Source organism: Biomphalaria glabrata, chromosome 10, assembly GCF_947242115.1.
Source record: "Biomphalaria glabrata chromosome 10, xgBioGlab47.1, whole genome shotgun sequence".
Classification (NCBI taxonomy): Eukaryota; Metazoa; Mollusca; class Gastropoda; family Planorbidae; genus Biomphalaria; species Biomphalaria glabrata.
In genome coordinates, this window is record NC_074720.1 from 952,697 (window position 1) to 975,694 (window position 22,998).

The window sequence follows — 22,998 nt, forward strand, 5'->3', positions numbered from 1 at the left end:
TTCCCAAATCAACTTAATAAGGAAATTATAAGGCTTGTCTCCGAAAATCAAGATTTCTCTTAAACTGTCGCTTCTATTCAAGTGAAATTTAGTACACAGGTTCCTTTTACCTCCTAGATGCTTACTAAGAACGGGTTTCGAAAGAATCAAAACGTTGGGACCACCATTTGCGAAAAACCGTAGGCTTGCTATGAAAGCTATGTATTTTATTTTTGATATTTCCCAATCAACTTAATAAGGAAATTATAAAGCTTGTCTTCGAAAACCAAGAAATCTCTTACATTGTCGCACCTATTAAAAAGAAATTTCTTGCACAGGTTCTTTTTACCTCCTAGATGCTTAGTAAGAACAGTTGTTGACAGATTCGAAATCTTGGAACAACCTATAGTGATAATCTGCAGGCTTGCTTTAAAGCTTTTGTATTTTATTTTTGGTATTTCCCGAATGATCTTAATTAAGGACTTAATTAGGCTTGTCTTCGAATCAAGAAATTTCTTAAATTAATTGTTGTTTGTAATCGATTTTTTTTTTGTGATTGCTTTTTCGGAATTGACTTTTTTGTAATGACTGTTTTGAATCGGACCTATGTTGTTTTTTTTTGTTTTTTTTGTGGTTACTTAGAATCAACTTCTACTCTTTTGGTGATGGCTGATTGAATAGACTTGTGCATTTTTCATAGCCGCTGCTTGGACTCTATATGAACATTATTCGTAGTTTCTGTTTTGAATCGACCTGTTTGTTAATTGTAGTGGCTATTTGAAATCGGCTTGTGCTTTTTTTTTGGGGGGATGGATCTTTAAAATCGGACTTCTGAGTAGTTAAGGGGGATGCACAGTGAGAAAACATCGATATAGGTCAAAAATATCGATATTTTAAATTAATTGATTTTAATAGTTTAAAATGTCTAGAAAACGAATTCCCTATCAGAATACTAAAAAAACTGCGCTTTATACATCAATTTTGTATTTTAAAAGTAGATGTATAAGCAAAATTTTGATGTTTTGGTTAAAAATCAACATTTTGTAAGCTAAAGTTGATAAGCTAATGTACGCTATTATCCCTAACAGATGGTATCGATACAAAGGTCTACTTTTCTAGTTCCGATTATGAGCATGGTTTCTCATTCTATAAATATAAACTTTCAAAATACGTCACTACCTCTTTTTTTTCCCTATATCCTCATATACACACTCACTAAGCCATATTTACGCATGCGCACTATCAAAGCTACATTGGTAACTATGACAACAAAATTTGCACGCATGCGCACATGACGTGAACCGGTCCTTCTTCTGTAAACAAAGCTTCCTTCACATCAACACTCGATTCATTATTCAAACTCAGAAATGCCAACAAAAGGTTAGATCTAGATCTATATGTTTGGAAAGAAAAAACGTTACTGTAAGCCCAGAGGAAGACATGCTTCAAAGACAAATGCATAATTACAAAGGTAAGTCTAGATCTAGAGTTTTTTTATTTACTAGACCAGCGTGTGCTTACACATAAAATCATAAAAATAAAATAATGAGAAAATGAAACCTTTGCTTCATCAATCTTTGAATTCGACAAACGCAACGTGTTTATCATATCAATGAATCACATCTAGATCTATATATAGATCTAGACATTAAATAAATATCATGAAAGTGATTGCAAACATAGAGATCTATCCTTTTTTAGATCTAGTATAGATTAGGGACATAGATCACATTAGATTTTAGAACTAGATCTAGTTTACTAGAATGACTAGATATTCTAGATTGACTAGATCTAGACATCTAGATCTAGATTCTAAATCTAGATTATCATGTAGTTGTAGGACTTCAACTTGGTCTTTTTTTTTTTAAGATCTAATACATATATCAAGGTTCGTACGCGGTCTGGAAAAAGTCTGGAATTTCAAAATTCAGATTTCAGTCTTAAAAAGGTCTGGAAAATTGCTACTTTTCGAGGCAATTTTGTTAAATGTCTGGAAAAAGTCTGGAATTTGAAAAAAAAATTAATCCGATGTCATTCAGCCCTCAGGCGCCGTAACCGGTAAAATGCTAGGCTGCTACAGTAACTTACGTTTATCGAACAAGTTAAGCTCATTCGCCGACATTTTTTATGTTTGAATTTGTGTATCTCCGTAAAAATTAGACCTAGAAAAAATCTGATTATATCTATGAACTCCTCATCCATTTTTCTTAAAAAGTAGACATGTTTTATTCTATTGCTACTCAAAGTTAAACTTATATTTGATGTTAAAGTGGGTCAGGTCGATGATTTCAAAAGCTTAAATTATCGAACACTTTTTTACCTTTATCTTATCTTATCGAACATATTAAGAACTTATCGAACAAATGAGAAGTATGGTGTTTTAAAAGTGTTATAATCTTAAAATTTTGTGAAAAGTATGGTGTTTCAAAAGTGTTATAATCTATATTTTTTTTTATTTATATCATTTTCTTTTTACGCCATGTCAAGACAGACAGATTTTAGTCATTTTCACATGGTCCACATCGAAGGAATCTATCTATCACTGATCAGCTCTGCTTAGAAACTGACTGTGCTAAGCCCAGTAACGCATTACCGTAGTACTTATTTAGGTCTAAGCTATTTTGAGACATAAGGCCATTATTAAATTAAATCCAGATATTATCTATTTGAGGGAGAGCCTAATAAGCTTTGGTAGCCAATAGATAATCCTCCCCAAGTCATTGCAGGATACAACAGTTTACTTGGTTGACCTAAAAACAAAACATACGGTACGCGGCCGTACGTAACTAGCCGCCGATCTAGCACGCTCAGTGTATGTAACAGCCCAAAAGTCAGTGCTAGATATTTTTCGATCTGGGCGGGAAAGGGGGGGGTGCTGAAAAGCTATGGTAGCTTGCGAGCCGTGTTACCTATAGATGTAGATAGATCCGCCCTCCCTAAACCACCTGGTTGACCAAAAAAAAAACACCGTATTTTAGAACACGCTTAGTATTTGTCACACACACACAAACAACATATCTATATATCTATCACGCGTAGTGTTTGTGACCTAATTAGCGGCTTGACCTTAGGTACTCGAATGATGGCTCCTCCCCCTTTCCCCTCAACATTGTTCTTACTACAACTTTAACAATGTTTTGGGGCTGCGTTGGTGGCCAGGTTTACACCTGTGTGTTGGGCTGTCACTGACCTTTTTTTTTTTTGTTGTGTGTTAGTCTGGTGGCTGCGTTTGGATTGAGTCTTGAAATTTACGTTGTTAATTTGCACTGAAAAAGTGTGAATGTTGGAGAGTGGAATTGCGTAAGAAGAAAGCGCGGGTAAGGGGGTGTAGGCAGAATAAGAGAGTGGTTAAATGTGTTATTGTTATTATTTTGAGTATTTGTGATGTTTCAAAGGAGTGTCTTTGTAGCGCATTATGAGCTTTATCATACTTTATGGTACATGGTACTTTATATATAATTTTTTAGGCCCTGCGCCACACGTCTAGATCGAGAAGCACAACTGACTATGTATTTGAGGCTGACGTCACATTTTAATGGTCGATCAATTATTGATGATCTCTTGATACAGTGTCTGGACTGTTTCTCTCCCCCCCCCTTTTTTTTTACCTACCAAAGACATTTTTATTTCAAAATACCATATCTACATTCTATACCCCCCCCCTTTAGCCCTTTCGTTTTATTAATATCTCTTCACATCAAGCACATGCGCTAGGTATTGGTTTATAAAACATAATTCAGAAGTTAATAGAATGGGGCATCTGAAAAAAACAACAACACAACTGGATATATTCTAAATTCATTGTTCCTGTGTTATATTCTATAGTTGTTGCTGCTATGGTAGCACAACGATGATAATAGCATCAAACTATATGTGTCATAAAATCAAGCTTTTAAAATGGGTACAATTAGTGCATATCGATGTAAATCTATTTACTTAGAAAAATATAGCACATCTACGGTAAACCACAAATAGCTGATACAAATTGTAACACATGGGTAATTTATATATGTACTTTGCATTACATTATTTTTAAAAATAACAATTAAAAAATATATAATTTAAATATTTTGTGTTCTTTGGGTTATATCCCTTTGATGTTTATTTTTAACATTAAAATGGCGTTCGATATCTTACGAAGCTGAGATTGCTTATATAAAAACTGCTATTATCGAACACCCCCTTTTTAAACCTCAATTTTCATGTTTAGGTAGCAAAGGACACTTTAAAGAAAATTGTTGTAAATATTTCTCAGCCTAATTAGAAGCGTATTATATAGGTTTTGTTGAGCTGAACATCATTGGCATTAAAAAATACCCTTAACCCGAGACTCACTTCACTCTTCCCAAGAGGTCAAAAAAAGTGAAATTTTTATACCAATATTACCAATGCACTTTGAATATAAGTAAAAAAATTATCCTCGGGTGAAAATGAAACTAAATATAACTTAACTATAAAGAAATGGACGGTGCACAATAGGAATGGACTAGTTTCGTCATAATCATCGAAATAAAGGAGAATTTTAAAAAATACAATGGGGTGTTCGATAAGTACCTTAAAACGAAGGTGTTCGATAGATGTAAGTTACTCTAGATCTAGTTGGGCATAGAGGCTTCCATTAATAGGCCTACTAGATCTTTCTATTGTGAAAGCACGCACAATCCACGGCATGTCGGTGAAATGCCAGCCAATTTCTAGATGGTGTACTGTAGACTTAAATCAGATTTAGTAATAGATCTAGTCCTAGACTAGTAACTAGTTTATTATGACTGCTGTTATCTTATATAATACAGATCTAGATGGTCGATCAAATTTCAGTTAGGCTACCAAAGGTCGGGAAGTTTTTGGCCTAGATTTATTTATGCATGGGCGAAACTCCCCCCCCCCCCCTTTTTTTAAATAAAGAAAACAAATATATCTCGTCAATGACGTCAATATAGAATATATATAGAGAGAGAATCTAGATCTTGAGTCTAAACCAAAAATATTTGGCAACAAGAATGACTTACTAGATCTAGGTCTACTACTAGATTTAAAAGTCTCGATCTATTCGCGACTTAGATAGTTTACTAGATCTAGGTCTACTACTAGATTTAGTCTCGATCTATGACTATGCACGACTTTTATTACGAGATCTATATCTGTTCTAGGTCTACTAGATCTTCTAAATTCTACTAGACTAGATTACTAGATTTAGTCTTGATCTATGCACCATTTCTTAATAGATCAAGGTTTTCTACTAGCCTAATGTTAGCCTCGATCTATGTGTGATTACCCCCCCCCCCCCCCCCCCATTAAATAAAGAAAACAAATTATATTATAATATATCTAGTCAACATAGAATATGCCTATAAGGTCGGTAAAACTTCCCATCGAAGGCCCCTAGTTTTTTAGGTTAATTATTTGGCAGCTGTCTATGCGCACTTGAGTCTAAACTAAAAGACTAGGCCTTTAGAATGACTTCCATTACTAGGTCTAGAATTAGATTTAGTCTTCATCTATGCGCGAATTAGATTACTAGATCTAGGTCTACTACTAGATTTAGTACCTAATTTAGTCTCGATCTATGCGCGATTCCCCCCCCCTTTCCCCAGTTAAATAAATGTGAGCGTGCGACCCCAGGTCTATTTGTTATCTATTTTTATCTGTATTTCGATCTATTTACTTTATATAGGCCAGGCTAGAATAATTTAATTTAGTGTCTTTTCTTCTTGCATAGGTCAGTGCTGTGTGTTTGTAGTTTCCGCTATTTATAACTTCTGCTAGTTTTAGTCTTTTTCTGTTATTTGTGTTTTACTCGTAGAGGAAAAGTAGTTTTAAAAATAGTTAACTAGCCTTAGAGTTGTTGGCACTGTTTCCATTTCTTTGTCCCTGATTAGTTCTACGTATTTTTGTCTTTAGCGCTTAGGTTAGTTTGGTAGTTATTATCTAATTTCAGTCTAAGTGTAAGTCTAGAAGCTGTATAGGGTCCCTGTACGAGTTTAGAACATAAATATCTTTCTTCTTCCTTTTTGTATTTTTGTAAGATTTAATTTTTAAGATTCTCTTTTTTATGCTGTTTAATTTGGTATATAATGTTGTGTAGTCCGTGTCTTTAGTAATTTTCCTAGATTTTATTATAGCGTACGGCTAGGTACAAATTAGGGGAATCAGTAGTCCAGTTTAGTTTTAGGTAATTAGCGTGACGTCATGCTCTCCGATATGTTCGCGCTGACCAGTTATAGCTAGCTCCAGAACCACGTTGAGCCCTCTTTTGTCTTGACCAGTGGTCAGTAGTGCCGGTGTAGAGTTAATTGTGTGTAGTGTAATTTCAGCTGGGACCGCCTGTAAGTTGGAAAATGTTTTTATTTTATTTCTTTAGTTTGTATTTGTATTAGTTATTCCTACATCTACTGTTATAGTCTAGATGTGGACTGATTAGTGTAGTGGCATCACTGGCTAGTTAATTAGCCATGATTGTCTATGATGGAACCGGAAGGTCCATTGAGCTGGATAGCGTCACCCCTTCCTTCCCCCCCCCCCCCCCCCCAGCTATCCCTAATAATCCCCTTATTGTTTTTCTATACTATGTCTATTTGTAAATATTTTATTATCTTATATTCTTATGTATGTTTATTTTATTAGTGATTCTTTTTGGTAGTTTCTGAAGCGTAGTTGGCAGATAATATTATTTTTAATTTTGTTGTACTTTTATGTACAAGATGGCGGCTGGCATAAACCGGCTCATTAACCTAGATCTAAGGTGTATTGTTGTGACTTTTATCTGATGTTATCTAGATCTGTTTATTGTCTACCCAGCCTGTGTGGGTTGTGGCGTAGACTTGACCTAAATTCTGTGGCTTTTACTAGCTACATAGAGGCTAATTACTAATATGTAATTACCTCATGTCTCTAGGTCGGTTTGTGTACTAGACTAGGTCTAGTCTAGCTTTTTACTATTTTTTAACATTTTTATGTATTGATTTTTGCAGGCTATCCTTACTGCAGTACTGCTGTTGTTAGTCTACTGCCTGTAGGCTGTTGTTAGTCTACTGCCATTAGTCTGCCATCGCCTCCCTGTACCTTTTTTTGTTATATTTTATTAATTCTAAGCTTAGGTCTAGGGTAGTAATAGTTAGATAGTTGGTTTGGTTAGTCTGTTAGTGTTTGTAGATTTAGAGGGTTTTAGTTAGGTGTTGAGTTCAGTTGTAGTGTTAGTGTAGCTCTATATGTTATATTTTATTATTGATTTATTTGTGTATGTAAATAAAGTTTCTTTTTGTTTTATTTATCCTAAAGTAAAAGTTTCGTTATTGCTTTCTTTTAGTTAGCTAGATTAGTTTAGTTTAGTTTAATTGTGCTGTCTGGTTGCTTAGGCGACTCTAGCCCCTTGGTCGCAGACCGAGGTGCACAGATTGGGCCCACCCAGTAGAGCTACCACCTGCCTACTGTTACAAATGAATTTAATGTTGAGCAGCAGAAGAGAATAGGCCACCACAGCTCGCGCCTGCCTGACCTGCTCACATAAAGAAAACAAGTTATATTATATCTAGTCAACATAGAATATAGATCTAGATCTTAGTCTAAACTAAAAGATAAAAGACTAGAGCACAAAAATGACTTAGATTACTAGGTCTGCAACTAGATTTAGTCTCGATCTATGCACGATTACCCCCCCCCCCCTTTTTTTTTTTGTTTTCCCCAAATCTATTCAATGTAGAATATAGATCTTGAGTCTAAACTAAAAAACTAAAAAGACTTAGAATACTAGATCTACTACTAGATTTAGTCTTGATCTAAGTCTAGATTTAGATCTAGCATACTTAGCATATAGATCTATAATTATAATCTAGTATGGTTATGATATAGATTTAGATCTAGATATCAATATTATCAATTTTTACCCCGTTAAAAAAAAGTCAGTATTCACATAGGCCTATTGTGAATTAGACATAAGTAAGCCACTACTACAAATTAAATTTCAAGTTCAATACAGTTAATCTATCTCTAGATCTTTATTTAAAATTATCTCCTCCAATAGAATTATAGGCCTACTAGAGGTAGGCCCTCTAACCTAGGCTAGTCTAAATAAGTCTTTACTTTTTAACTAGTGTCTAATGTTTAAGCCACTAAATATCTATATAAAAATTATAAAACTATTGGACTAGTTATGAGATTAAGAATAAGATTTTACAACTAAGTTAGGCCTATTAACTCTTTCAGCCTGTTTTGCCAGTATACTGGCAAAACAGCTATACCTCATAGCCTGGTTTGCCAGTATACTGGCTTTTGGGGGGTGGCTTCTAAAATTAGTCCGTTTCTTGTAGTTAGAGTTTTTAAAGTTATTTCTAAAAACAAAAATAGTAAAAAGAAACGAAACCTTCCTTTTTTAAGCGTCTTTATGCAATAACCTGGATTGTTTTTTTGTTTTAATATTATTTTAATTAGTGTGTTGCTTAGCAAACAAAAACAAACATGGATGCTATGCCTGGATGCAGTAGTGTTAGTGGTAGGCCTAAAAGATTGACGGTAGCACAAGCTACTCAATTGTTTTTAGCTTTAGAAAGTTCTAGTGATAGTGATAGTGAAGATGATTCCACATATTTGCCAGAAAATCATGGTGTAGATGATAACATTGTGAAGAAGAAAAGAGCTAGATATGATGATACTGTGGTTGACTCAGATTCTGACAGTGATAGTGGCAGTGAAGCTAACAATGATGGGACTGGTATTATTGCTACAATTCCAGAACCAGATGATTTTAGACCTAGAACTAGTGGTAATAATGATGGGTGGCAATGGGAGAGGGTTGCTGACAATTGTCCTGTCAGTACTGCCAATACATTTAGAATGTCCCAGCCTTCTAAAAGTGGAGTCAATTCTGAGTTAGATTTGACAAGAGATTCTACACCATTTGATGTTTTTACCAGGCTAGTAGATGGTTGTATCATGACCTTTTTAGTTGATAGCATTAATGATTATGCTAAAATTGTGATTCAAAAACACAATCCTCCTACTGTCAGGTCCACTTTTAATAATTGGACAGACACAAATGTTGCAGAAATGTACAAGTTTCTCGCAGTTTTTATTTCGATAGGTCTACAAAACAAAAAGTCTGTCAGGGACTTTTGGTCTAATAAAGACATATATTATCAGCCATGGTTTAATACCATGTTTACAAGAGCTAGATTTGAACTCTTGTTCTTTAGCATGATGCATGTAGGTGAAGCGGTCTCGGTCGGTAAGGATAAAGTTGAACCCTTCGTAAAGATGATGTGTTCAAATTTTCAAAAGGCATTTTATCCTTTTGAGGAGGTTGCTATTGATGAGATGGTGATAGGATTTAAAGGCAGGTTTGGACCATTACAGTACAACCCTAGTAAGCCTGAAAAGCACCACATAAAAAATTATGGCCTGTGTGATAGCAGTACAGGTTATGTAATAAATCTTATTACTTATTATGGAAGTGACACTACTTACTCAGACTCATCAAAGAGTATTACCAGCCATGCAGTCAAAATATTTGATACCCTTCTACAACCACTTCAAAGTGGGCATCATATTTTTGCTGATAGATATTATACATCAACAGATCTCTTGGAATATCTAACTCAGAAAAGATTTTATTATACTGGGACAGTCAACTTGGCTAGGAAAAATTTCCCTGCCGAGCTCAAGAAGCAAAAGCTGCGTCACAGAGAAACTCAATTTTACAAGTCTGTGGGCAGTATAGATGCTCTTTGTGTGGCATGGCAGGATAAGAAAGCTAAAAAGCCTTGCATTATGGTGTCCACAAAATCAACCAATCGCATCATTAATGTGCAACAGAAGCGCAGTGTTGTCGAGAAGCCAGAAATGGTTCACGACTACAATATGATGATGAATGGTTGCGACAGGGCAGACCAAATGCTCTCTTATTATTCTGTGCATTCTAGAAAAAGCATGAAATGGTGGAAGAAAGTCTTTTTCTGGATATTAGAAATTGCACAGATTAATGCCCTCATCATTTATAATGCCACACAGGTTACATGTGACCAGCCTTCAAAAAAGCTTTCTTTAAAAAAATTTAAAGAAACTTTAATTGATGGTTTAGTTGATGCTGCCACTGCACTGGGTGATGTTCCCAGACAGGTGAAAGTGAAGACTGTTAAAGCTGACAGCAAAATAGCACCTGGGCCTCATCTTGTTCATTATGAAGAGAATGATCGCCCTTGTGTCTATTGCAAGAGTCAATCACAACGGAAGCGGACTAGATTCTTTTGCTCGGGTTGCCCGTCGCAACCTCGGCTCTGTGTGAAACATTGTTTTCGTCTATACCATGAGGATCTGGCAAAAATATAGCTTTCGAGTAGTGGCAGTAGCATCTATGTAATGTAAATAAATGTATATATATATGTGTGTGTGTGTGTAAAATGTAAATATTATTCCTATTTCACTGGATATTGTTTTTTGCCAAAAATGATTTCGAATTGGATTTACAACTCTACGCGTCTAAGGTAATATCTGTTTTATAATCTTCACTGCATGTTTAAGTGTTGTATATCAAATTATTCAGAAATGAATCTTCTTTCTAATTAATGAAAAGTATTTAGTCAAAATGGTCAATACAAAAAAAATAAAGAGTATATATTGATGTTATTGCAAAGAAAAAAAAATTGCGAAAAAAAATTGACTATGATCTAAGACATGAAATTACAAATTATTTACATTTAAAAGAATAAAGAAAGGGTAAAAAAGAATTCTTATGCATATCTATGTAGTTTAATATATAATTTATGGTGACTGTAATAATAAAGTAATTAAAAAAAATTATTTTATAATAGATATGGGAAAAAAAGTAGTTTAATTAAAATTTATGCAATTTAGAAAAAAAATTAAATTAAAATAAATAAGCAAGAAATTAGGAAAAAAAACTTGATTTATGTTTATCAAAATGAATTTACTTTAAAATGAGTACAAAATATACTCTTTTCAAGCAATATTATACATATATTATGTATAACAAACCTAGACAAAAAAAATTTTTTTTACTCTTTTATTTTTTTCCATCCTATTCAACCTGCAAAATCATCTATACAAATTAAATAAACTACAAAAAGATTAAAAGAGTTGTGTTGGTGAAGATCTTTGCTTTAATTTGATATATAACTTTATTTATCTGTGATTTACCGTTTATGAGATAAAAAATATTTTTATAACCCTATTGTAAACAAAAACTGGTAGCCATTTTTGCCCGCATCCATTGCTATTTTAGCAACAGGCTGAAAGAGTTAAACTATATAGGGCCTATTAAATTTCCCAAGTCTAAGTGCTACAAGATTAGTGACTTTTTTTCCCCCTTGTATCGTATGTTCCTTAATAATTGAAAATTATTATTACACCCTAGTCCAAACCTCCCACAGTACGACAGGGGTTAGTTATTGGCCGGGTTTGAACCCAAGATCACGAATACAGCAGTCCAGAGCACATATGGCATGCTCAGGTAGCCATCCTTTTTACTGTTAGTAAGTCTGGAAAACATAAGATAAATGTCTGGAAAATGTCTGGAATTCATTTTCACAAAAGTTGTATGAACCATGTTATATAGATCTACATGTAACATGTCTCTTTACATTTTTTACTTTTGATGATTAATACAATATATGATTCCTAAAATGCATTATAAAATTTAAAATAATCTTCATGTTGTACATAAATAGATGTGACGTGTACTTTCATACTATTGAATTTTTTTTTAAAGAACCTCTAATTTTTTTTTATTTGTTTGCAGCTCTGTTTTGGGTGCAGCTGAACGAAAAATAATTCTAACTGCAATTACTAACGCTGATAACACCAATAAGAGGCTGCCTGAAGATTTCATATACGTCATGATGAATTCAATGGAATTGACCACAATGGTGTCCTTGTTGTGCTGTCCACATTGCTTCGACAAAAAATTAACCATGTGCATCACACAATCAAAAGGCATGGCTCATTTGATTAAAATCAAATGCCTAAATTGTGAAACATATTTGTGGCCTGACTGGACCTAAAAAAAAAAGTAATAATGTTCATCTGGATATTAATGTCCGCGCTGTCGCTGCATTAAAAGAATCTGGAATCTCGCATTCTAAATTTGATAGGTTTTGTGGACTTATGAGTATGCCCTGCATGCACAGAAATACTTATAACAATCTAGCTAACATAGTCAACACTGCTATAATTGAAGCTGGTGAAGAATGTATGATTAGGGCATCTGCTGTTGTGCATGGAAGAAACATTTCACAACCTCTGACTTCAGATGATAGAATAAGTTCAACAGGCTGTCCTGTTATTACAGTTTCTTTTGATGGGACTTGGCATAAAAGGGGCCACTCATCTCATTCAGGAATTGGCACAGTTATTGATTTTGATACTGGACTCGTCATCGACACCGAAGTCCTATCAAATTATTGCTGTGTTTGTGATTCAAACTCAAACTAAATTTTGATGCCTCTAAGCATATGTGTCAAAAAAACTTCAGTGGCTCAGCAAATGCAATGGAGGCCGCAGCAGCATCCAAAATTTGTTCTCACTCTGTGGCATCAGAAAACTTGTTTATGGCATGATGCTGTGTGATGGCGATAGTAAATCACATTCATCTGCCATTACCAACTCAGGATATGATGTAGAAATCTTAAAAGAGGACTGCATTAACCACATCTCAAAAAGAATGTTTAATGCTTTGAACAATTTAAAAATGTCTAACAAAAAAGAACTAAATTATAGGCTTACAAAGCCAAAAATTGAAAAAATTACAAATAACTATTCCAAAGTTCTGCGCCAAAATGCTCCTGACATTCAAAAAAATGAAGCTGGCTGTTATGGGCTCATTTTTTCATATGATGAGCTCAGACCTAGATCATAACCACAGGTTGTGTCCTGATGGCACTACATCTTGGTGTCACACTTTAAGAGATCAGAGGCACTAAAACAGCCATACAAAAAACATAATCAGACCATCACATCAGAAATAGGAAAACTGTTATTTCCTATAACAGACACAGATCTGTTAAAAACATGTTCAAGAATGGGAACACAAAACGCCAATGAATCTTTTCATTCCCTCATTTGGCAAAGATGCCCCAAAACAGAATTCGCAACATTAAAAACTAAAGACGGCGACATACCTTGCTGTTTTAGCCTTCAATAATGGACCTGTTGGCAACAGTTTTTGACATATTAGTCGTTCCCTGGACACTAAAGAACATTTCTTCTAGTGAGAAAAAGCAAAATGTCAAACTACAGCTTGTTGTTAGAAAAAAAAGATCAATCACATTAGTTTCCAGGAGAAAAAAGTTGAAAAAACGAAGAATTGAGCATGAGCACCCGGCAGAGGTTCTAGAAGGTCCAACCTATCAATCAGGCCATTTTAATGAATAGTTTTTTTATCTATTATGTTATATTATGTAAATATTCCCTTTTTTTTTCATTTTTATGGTTGCAATAAATATTTATATTTAAATAAATAAATATTTGTTTAAAATATCATTTTAAAGACTTTAAATGCGTTTTTCTCAAAATGTATTTTTAGGTGCATGTTGTCCACAAGAATCTCAAAATCTTTAGTTCTGTATAATTTAGACTAATAATTTTTCACATGTAGTTTATTGATAGTATATCATAGGTAATGGGCTGCAAAAATTTTCATAAAAAAAAGAAAAATAATGATGTGACCGCAGGTGAAAAATGTGGTCGAATAAAAATTTTAAAAATTCATTTTGAGGTTATGATGCGACAAAATGTATTTAACCCATATACATTTTTTTTTTAGTATACACTTCTTTCACTACATCTTTAATTAGGTGATTTAATGGCTGAAGGTTACAACACATGACTTCTGAACCTGGTAAAGACAAGGGCTTTGAGATTCAGAATATTTATGATACCTCTAAGTCCACCAAACTCTAATGGGTACTAAAAATTAGAGTGTGGTATCAGCCAGGATAACCAACTACTTAGTAGGCTAAAGTTTATATTATTGAATAACATGCATGGCTAGATTCAGTGGCGTCACTAGGGTCGGTGTCACCCAGTGCGGTAGGCTCAGCCCCCTCCCCAAGGAAAACGAAATCTCTCCCTAAAAACAAACAACTATTGTGTTTTTTTTTTGTTTCTTAAAATTGAACAATAAAACTGTAAGATAAATTATTGATTTGTTACACCCGAATTTAGGCAGTGTTATCACGGATTGGAAAGCAGGAGCCATCTTTCAAAAAGCACGGCCAATTTGAACAAACAAATCAATTAGCTTGGAGATGAAATCCACCTACTCAAAACAATCATTGTCCCAACGCCACCTTGAAAAAAGACTAAGCAGTGACGGCTGAGAAGGATCATTTGAATAACATACCGAGATAATGCTACCAATAGAGAAATATTTTCCATATCATTAGTGTCAATGTGTAATGCTGAGTTCTTGCTTCCTGAAGTACTCTAGACACGTGACAAGACGAATATTATATAAATATTATAAACTAACTGAAGCTCGTTTCAGCAGACAAACATGAAGTTTATTTTACTACAATAATAATACACTGCACTCCTTGTTAGTGCTACAAGTCAAGAAATAATAAACAATCCTATCCGCATAGCAGCGGTATCAAATGTATCAATCACGTCCGCATCTCAGCGGGTAACAATAAGAACAATTACTACTAGTGACACTGGAGCTTCAACTATAGATATCCATTGAAATACGAATAATACCTTAATATTCAATAAGCACATAATGAAATCAACTCTCAAATATTATTAATCAACAATCATTAGTCCATCGACTTTCATCCTATATACATATATATACACCAGTCCAGGAAGCAACGTCCAACCTTCCTGGACCGGGAGCAAAACCTTACTGACTTGACTTGACTGAACTCAAAGTCAACTTTATTCATTCTACTTCCTGTTTTCTACATCAGGAATTCCACGTGTCTTTTAAACTCTTAACATGACGTGAACTTTAGATCATGCAATGTCAACTAAGACTGTGACAATTAGACAAGACGAAACATGTTTACTTAAGTCATCCTTAACACGAAAGCCGAAGAGAGGAGCGCAAAAACATGCCGTCAACGTTTAATCATGGTGTCACACCGATTCAAAAGGAAAGTATAACGGACTTAGGTTAGTTCTTTGAGGGGCTATTTAAATGTCCCAATTGTATATTGTCAAGAGAGGGGTGTGTAAAAAGTGAAATTATGTGTTTGTTTATTTTATTAGTTGAGTTGTAGATTGTTTTTAGCACGGGGTTTTTCAAGGGGGGGGGGGACAATAAGGTTTCCTGTGGTCCGTCTAGTCAGAAAGCTGACCTTGTCTGAGTAGGGTGCTGGTGATTGTTTTTCGGTTATTATGCCTAGAGTAAGGAGATGTTATATTATTATTATTGCTATGTGTGCGTACTGAATATTTGGGGTAATGCTATGATGTGTCATGATACCCTTATGTAATATATTATATTGTTTGCAGTAAATAAATACTAATTTTCTACTCCTTCGTTGAGTGTACTTTATAATACGCTTGTAGAGAACTACAGTTTGGGCATAAATTAGCTCTCAAAGAACTAACCTAAGTCCGTTACAGAAAGTAGCTGTGGAGAAAGCTTGCAGCCCTATGTGTCGAATAGCGCGCGAGCGCTTATGTCAATGTGTTTCTCAACATTTTGCATTAATAAAATGTTACTTTCGCCACTCAACTGATCAGATAATTTGTTAAGGGGGAGCGCCTTAATCTCACTCAGAGTTGTCTGGGGGGATCCCCGGGTGCCAAACGTTTTTCTACATTTCTGAGCTTCATAATCTCTTTCCCGTGGCGTGTACAACGTAATATTTTTCTCATAATAGGAAAATTACTAGTCAAATCAAACTGAATTCAGAAAGTTTAGTACATGCTGATTCTAAAATGTGAGAAACATTCGAGGTAGAAATTTGTATTTTTAAAAGTTGTTTTTTTGGGAAAGTGCATTTTCTCGACTTGGGTGTCACCCCCTGATGGGTGCCACCCGGTGCGGCTTTGCACCCCACACCTCTCCCCATAGTGACGCCACTGACTAGATTTAAACATGAAATGCGTAGGACGTATTTATCTTCTCTTTTGAAGTTATGTCTGTAATCTATATATATTTAAGCTTTAAATGCATGTGAAAATATTAGAGTTAGTAAGGAAGATAATGTGAAGTAGATTGTAAACTAAAAGAAAATGTTTTTGTAAAATAAAATATTGTATTGTCTTCATCACCTCATATCTGAACACAATATCATAATAAAGAATAAACAAGGTTTGTTAATTGACCTCAAAACAAATTTAAATAATAAACAGGTGTAGATTCGACTGATGAGATATCGGTGGACTAATTTAATTGGCTGTCAAGTAAAAAGTTGATTAATTACAGTTATGATTGGCTTATTCTACGACTTTAAATTATTAGGCTACCAACGCAGTTTGCACAGCACTCAGAGAAAATTACTATAGTTCGCCAACAGCTATAGAGCACAACGACCGACCGCTTAAAAATCCCGAAATTAAAAAATCCCAGTCTTCACCAAGACTCGAACCCAGGACCCCAGGTTTTGAAGTCAAGCACTTAACTACTCAACCATAGCGCCACCGGATATGTTACTTACGTGTAATTATTTCATTGATTGCTTACTAGTCCATCTGACAGACACATCATACACACCCAGTCTTACATAAAGTAACTAATCTTTTACAGACCAGTGTAACAAACCGTGTTAGTTATTATAATGGTAGGGCTAAATTCATAGTTGCACGAGATTGTAAGATCCTGGTCAACAGGTCCAGGTGAATGTGTGTAAGGAGTCAAGGACAGATGAGAGAGCGAGTTGGTGACTGGGGCACAAATGAGAGAGAGTGCATATACTTTCAGAGGTTTAGTTTAGACTATAGTTTGGGTTTGAGTAAGTCGAGAGCTTATTAGTAGGAAAGTCTTATCGTAGATAGTCCTTGTTGGTGAGCGTTGTATTTTCTTTTGCGTACGGGACGTACTACTTAATACGTAAATACGTAGAATAGTTAATAAAGTGTTTCATTAACTATAAAGTTCTGAGATGTGTCTATTTAAAGAGTAGCCTATGTTCATAGGGCCGGATTTAGGACAGGTCATGGTGGAGCTACTGCCCCAGTGAATCCACAAGAAAGGGGCCTCCACAAGATTTTAAGTCTCAAAATTTTGACGTTTCAGCCACTTTTATGTTTGTTGGTTTTTGTTTAGAACATTGTGTCCGATAAAACTTTAAATTTTACGATTGACAAGAAAGACGTGTATGCTTTTATCATGCTTACAACTTAGAAATGCAGTTTCGAATCTCTACGGCAGTGCGTCAAACCAGGACCTTACCCTCCAAAAACTCAAAGAGAAATTAAATGTACCTTCTTTGTTTAACTAAAAAAATACAATAAAAATTTTGTTTAAGAGTCTATAAAGTATAAAGTAGAATAAATTTACAAGTAGGCCTACTTTGTTTATTTCTTCCAAAACATGGCATATAGTTTTATTATTAATAAGTGGATTTTTTAATTTATGATTTTGAAAAAGTGTACGGGGCTCTACAAAATTTCTACCCCGGGGGCCTCCACATAGTTAAATTTAGCCCTGTATGTTCATGTTACTCTTTTACAAGTTAAGATGTTTCTGTCGTCAAGAAGCTAACTAAGGCTTAGAGTCGCTTTCCAGTTACCCAATCCCCTAGACAATGACGTTTACAGCCAGGGCAACTCTTGAGATAGGCCAGCGGTTCTCAACCTTTTTAGTGCTGCAACCCCCTAATAAGATTCTCCACTAAGCATCGAACCCCAACCGTAATTTTTTATTCGTTCACGGACCAAGTTCAATCGCAATTGGCTAATGTTATAAAATCCTAATCGTAATGTCTATATTTGATATTAAACTATTACTCAGCCCTGAGTTGTCAAGTTCTTTGAATTGGTTGTGTCGTGTGGTACAGTTTGCAGAGAATCTGGGTAGTGAGAAACGTTACAATATATATATCTTTGCCAGTGCTACAAAGACAAGCAGCTTAATGACTTATAAGTAGATTAGCAAAGTATAAAAGATATAATGAGAAACAAGGTAGTCTTAGACCAAGCTTAATTTAATGATCTAGATATAGTCTTTTTTTTTTCAAGACTTTGCAGCTACCTTCGTGTACAAATAAAATGACATTGTGCAAAATTTTGAATGCCTGAGTCTTTAGAAAATGTGAATATGTTTATCTTCATGCATAGTGAAAACGAGATTGAATGAATTCTTGTGAATACAATGACATTGTGCTTTTTTGTGTGTGAAATTAACAAATCTTTGGTAACGAAGTAACATTTTGTTTACACTACAGATGATTATATTGTGATTCGCCTCCTGTAACCATATTTTCTTCATAGAGAATGTATGTTTAACTCTTATAAAATAATTGATTTAATAGAGAAAACTTTTTCAAAGTATTATAAAAATTAAAGTGAGTTTACTACTAAACAGTACTTTGTAGCTGGGCTTCTAAGATTGTAATTGATTAACTTTTAAGGCCCTTTTTTCATTGCTCTTTTTATGGTCACTAATAGAAGTTGCTGTAAACTGGTATGCTCCTCCTGACATCCTCCAAAACTTAGTCAGTGATCATTGACACTTAAACATAACAATTCTCAATCTTATCATTGACACTAAGTCATTACCATTCTCAATCTAATCATTGACACTAAGACATTACCATTCTCAATCTAATCATTGACACTAAGACATTACCATTCTCAATCTAATCATTGACACTAAGACATTACCATTCTCAGATCTAATCATTGACACTAAGTCATTACCATTCTCAATGTAATCATTGACACTAAAAAATTACCATTCTTAATCTAATCATTGACATAACATTCTCAATGTAATCATTGACACTATGACATTACCATTCTCAATCTAATCATTGACACTAAGACCTTACCATTCTTAATCTAATCATTGACACTAAGTCATTACCATTCTCAATCTTATCATTGACACTAAGACATTACCATTCTCAATGTAATCATCAACACTAAGACATTACCATTCTCAATGTAATCACTGACACTAAGACATTACCATTCTCAATGTAATCATTGACACTAAGACATTACCATTCTCAATGTAATCATCAACACTAAGGCATTACCATTCTCAATCTAATCATTGACACTAAGTCATTACCATTCCCAATCTAATCATTGACACTAAGACATTACCATTGACACTAAGTCATTACCATTCCCAATCTAATCATTGACACTAAGACATTACCATTGACACTAAGACATTACCATTATCAATGTAATTATTGACACTAAGACATTACCATTCTCAATGTAATCATTGACACTAAGACATTACCATTCTCAATGTAATCATTGACACTAAGACATTACCATTCTCAATGTAATCATTGACACTAAGACATTACCATTCTCAATGTAATCATCAACACTAAGGCATTACCATTCTCAATCTAATCATTGACACTAAGTCATTACATTCCCAATCTAATCATTGACACTAAGACATTACCATTGACACTAAGACATTACCATTATCAATGTAATCATTGACACTAAGACATTACCATTATCAATGTAATCATTGACACTAAGACATTGCTATTCTCAATGTAATTATTGACACTAAGACATTACCATTCTCAATCTAACCATTTGTACCGTCTTGAATGGTGTGAATGTTGATTGAATGGTATAAGGGCCTCTTTTGGCCTTGATGTAGTGTTCTTGTATTTTTAATTAAACACATCACATATTATGGATAAAATAATTACAAACTCCTCTTCATCAGACAAATATTTATTACATCAAATAATAGTTCAGAAAGTAGGCAATCTCAGCCATAAAATATCATCCTGAATTATTTCACATCAAATACAAACTACATCCATAGAAAAATGTCCACTTAGGTACTCATATTATTTAATCCAATTTCATAAAACAGAGACACCTCCGTCTCTTGATACATCATGGCGCTAGCTTACTAAAACAAACGTGGTCATGTGATCAAAAATGGTACCTCTTTGCTTGACAATGTGTAAGACCCATTTTCACATGAACTGTAATCATCTCGTGCATCTCACTCTAATCATAGTGTTACACCATTGACACTAAGACATTACCATCCTCAATCTAATCATTGTCTCACTGTTATCATTGGCACTAAGACATTACCATTCTCACTGTTATCATTGGCACTAAGACATTACCATTCTCACTGTTATCATTGGCACTACGACATTACCATTCTCAATCTAATCAGTGACACTAGACATTACCATTCTCACTGTTATCTAATCACTGACACTAGACATTACCATTCTCATTGTTATCATTGACACTAAGACATTACCATTCTCACTGTTATCATTGGCACTACGACTTTACCATTCTCAATCTAATCAATGACACTAAGACATTACCATTCTCAATCTAATCATTGACACTAAGACATTACCATTCTCACTGTTATCATTGACACTAAGACATTACCATTCTCAATCTAATCATTGACACTAAGACATTACCATTCTCCATCTAGACAAAATGTACCTGGTCACAGTTTAAAAGTGAGGAAAGCAACAAACAACAATTAAATTTAAGAATCTATATTCATTACCCAGCTCAAATACAAACAGATGCTTAGATAATAATAAATAATTAATAATATAAATAAAAAATTAGTATAAAAAATATCAATAGTGCAACAACTTGTATTTTTTTTTTTTTTTTTTTGCATTTGCACAGTAACAGAACTGGTATAATAGAAAAATACAAAAGACATAAATGTGTGAGCCACCGCTGGGCCAAAGTAAAAACACAGCATATTTGTATTTTTTTAAGCATTGTTCACCCCAGCAGTAAATCTCTACATGGCAAAATAACAAAGCAAAATTTGAGTAATGGTTTAATAATAATAATGATGCTGAAGATAAAAGATGAGTGCAGTGTTTTCATAAACCCTATTACAACCTACTTTCCTCTATGGCAAAAAGGTGCCTGAGTTAATCTTTATAGTGCTTACAGGAGCACCCCGTTACGCCATCCTTGAAGATATATTTGGCATGCAGTCGCCTTCCATGTGGGATAATTTTCCAACCCATCACAGATGTTGAATGATAAGTATTTCTTCTATACTACCCACACCAGAACATTTTTTTAAGGTAGTTCTGCCAGTGTATGAAAGTTTGGTGAGAACTACTGCTTGGATATATATATATATTTAATTGTGAAACTTGAAAAATCTTCTTTTTTGAAACAAAACTAAATATAACTTTTATTACAACATAACACTAACCCTAATACTAACCTAGATGAAATGAAATAAATCTAGTAGCAATAATATAAAATGGTATTTTAAACAAAATCTAACTCACTACAAAAAACCTGTCTGTACAGTTTCAGATCCCTGGGTAATTTGCATTACACTAGACCATTTTTGTAATTTCACCATCCTCACTGCATATCCGCCAACCAATCGCTAATTTCTCAACGTTACCTTGGAAACACCCACACACACACACTCCATAACACTGCTATACACATTTTTATGAACATACAAAATATAAACATTGTATAATTATGTCTTTATATAACTTTTGTTTTATAATTATTTTATCTAAGTAATTGACTAAGTAATTGTAATCATCGTCCTAAATATAATTTTGAGATTTTGTTTTCTAGTCTTAACATTACGAAAGATAACAATCTAAAAGGTTAATAGTTATTGAGCTAACAAACTAATATTAGAAAATGGTAAAATAAAAAAATCACTGAATACAATATATATACAGGGTGCGTCAAAAAAATGTATACACACTTTGAACTGTCACAGACAATTTATTTCCTGTTCTACATTGCTAAATTTCAGCACATGGAAAGCTTAATGTCTAATTAGAAAAATAAATGTGAAGGTGGTTCTGTACCACACACAGTACCAGAGTGGCAAGGAATTAACTGCAACATGGCAAACGTGCGTTTGAGTTTTGAACAGCGGAAGCAGATAATTATCAAAATCATCCAAGCCATAGCTGTCTGCGCCAATAGCTGCAAAGCCAGCTGCTGGAGATGTGGGAATAGTTGCATTGAACAGAACACCATCAAAAGCTCCAAGTGCATTTGTACCCTAAAAAATAAAAATAATTACATCTTAGTTATATACCACAGCTTTAATCATTAAAAGATTCCTTCCAAAAAGTTTCAAAGAGAAATGTTTAGGATTCCGAGCAACACAGAGTAAGCTTAGTTTTTTTAAGTTTCAGTCTAATTCATTTTATATAATGCTCAAGCTCAGTTTACTAACAGAAAGCATTTTAATAGGTTAGTTTTAAAATTGCAGGAGATAATAAGAACAGTTTTATTACATTTTTGGTTCTCTGCAGTGGCAATGGACAAAAATATTCACAATGAAAAGCCAATTTCATTCAAGGAATAATTATGTTGGACTAAGTTCAACTCTAATTGCCTTTTTAAACAGCTCTATGTACATAAAAGTTTTGGGAATTCATCTATCAACATGTGACATCAGCATAATGTCATAAACTCTTCTAATAATTTTTTTCATGACATAAGAGATGGCAGATGATATAAATGTTATCTGTTTCTGTGGCCTACGGTTAACAAGGGTGTCATGTGGCCAGCACAATGACCAACCGCCTTTACTTTTCCCCAACTAATATCAGGTACCCATTAGAGCTGTGTGGACTCAGAGGCGCCCAAAGATCCAGAAATTAAAAATCTTAGTCTTCACCAGGATTTGTACCCAGGACCCACGGTTTGGAAGCCAAGCGCTTAACTGTTTAACCATGGCGCCTTCATTTTTTTATTTTTTTTTTGTGATTTTTTTCTCAAAAATTGTATACCTTCAAAGTCATCAAGATGAGGCAGAGGAAATGGTTGGGAGGGACGGGGTCAGAATATGATCCTTTTTGTCCAGTAGATATAGTGGTCAGTTTGTAGACTTCATCAAGCCAGACACAA

The 22,998-nt window shown here is 34.2% G+C and overlaps 2 long non-coding RNA genes and 1 pseudogene across 2 annotated transcripts; all 3 read left to right on the plus strand.

The window, feature by feature from the left end:
* The window catches only part of LOC129928607 (dipeptidyl peptidase 2-like), a 173,727-nt pseudogene that overhangs the window by 97,344 nt on the left and 53,385 nt on the right, over nt 1-22,998 (plus strand).
* Nucleotides 560-13,467, plus strand: LOC129928624 (uncharacterized). The gene is made up of 2 exons (XR_008780076.1): nt 560-1,450; nt 11,729-13,467. It is a non-coding gene; the product is annotated as an uncharacterized LOC129928624 (long non-coding RNA).
* LOC129928623 (uncharacterized) lies at nt 5,333-7,262 on the plus strand. The gene is made up of 2 exons (XR_008780075.1): nt 5,333-6,874; nt 6,951-7,262. It is a non-coding gene; the product is annotated as an uncharacterized LOC129928623 (long non-coding RNA).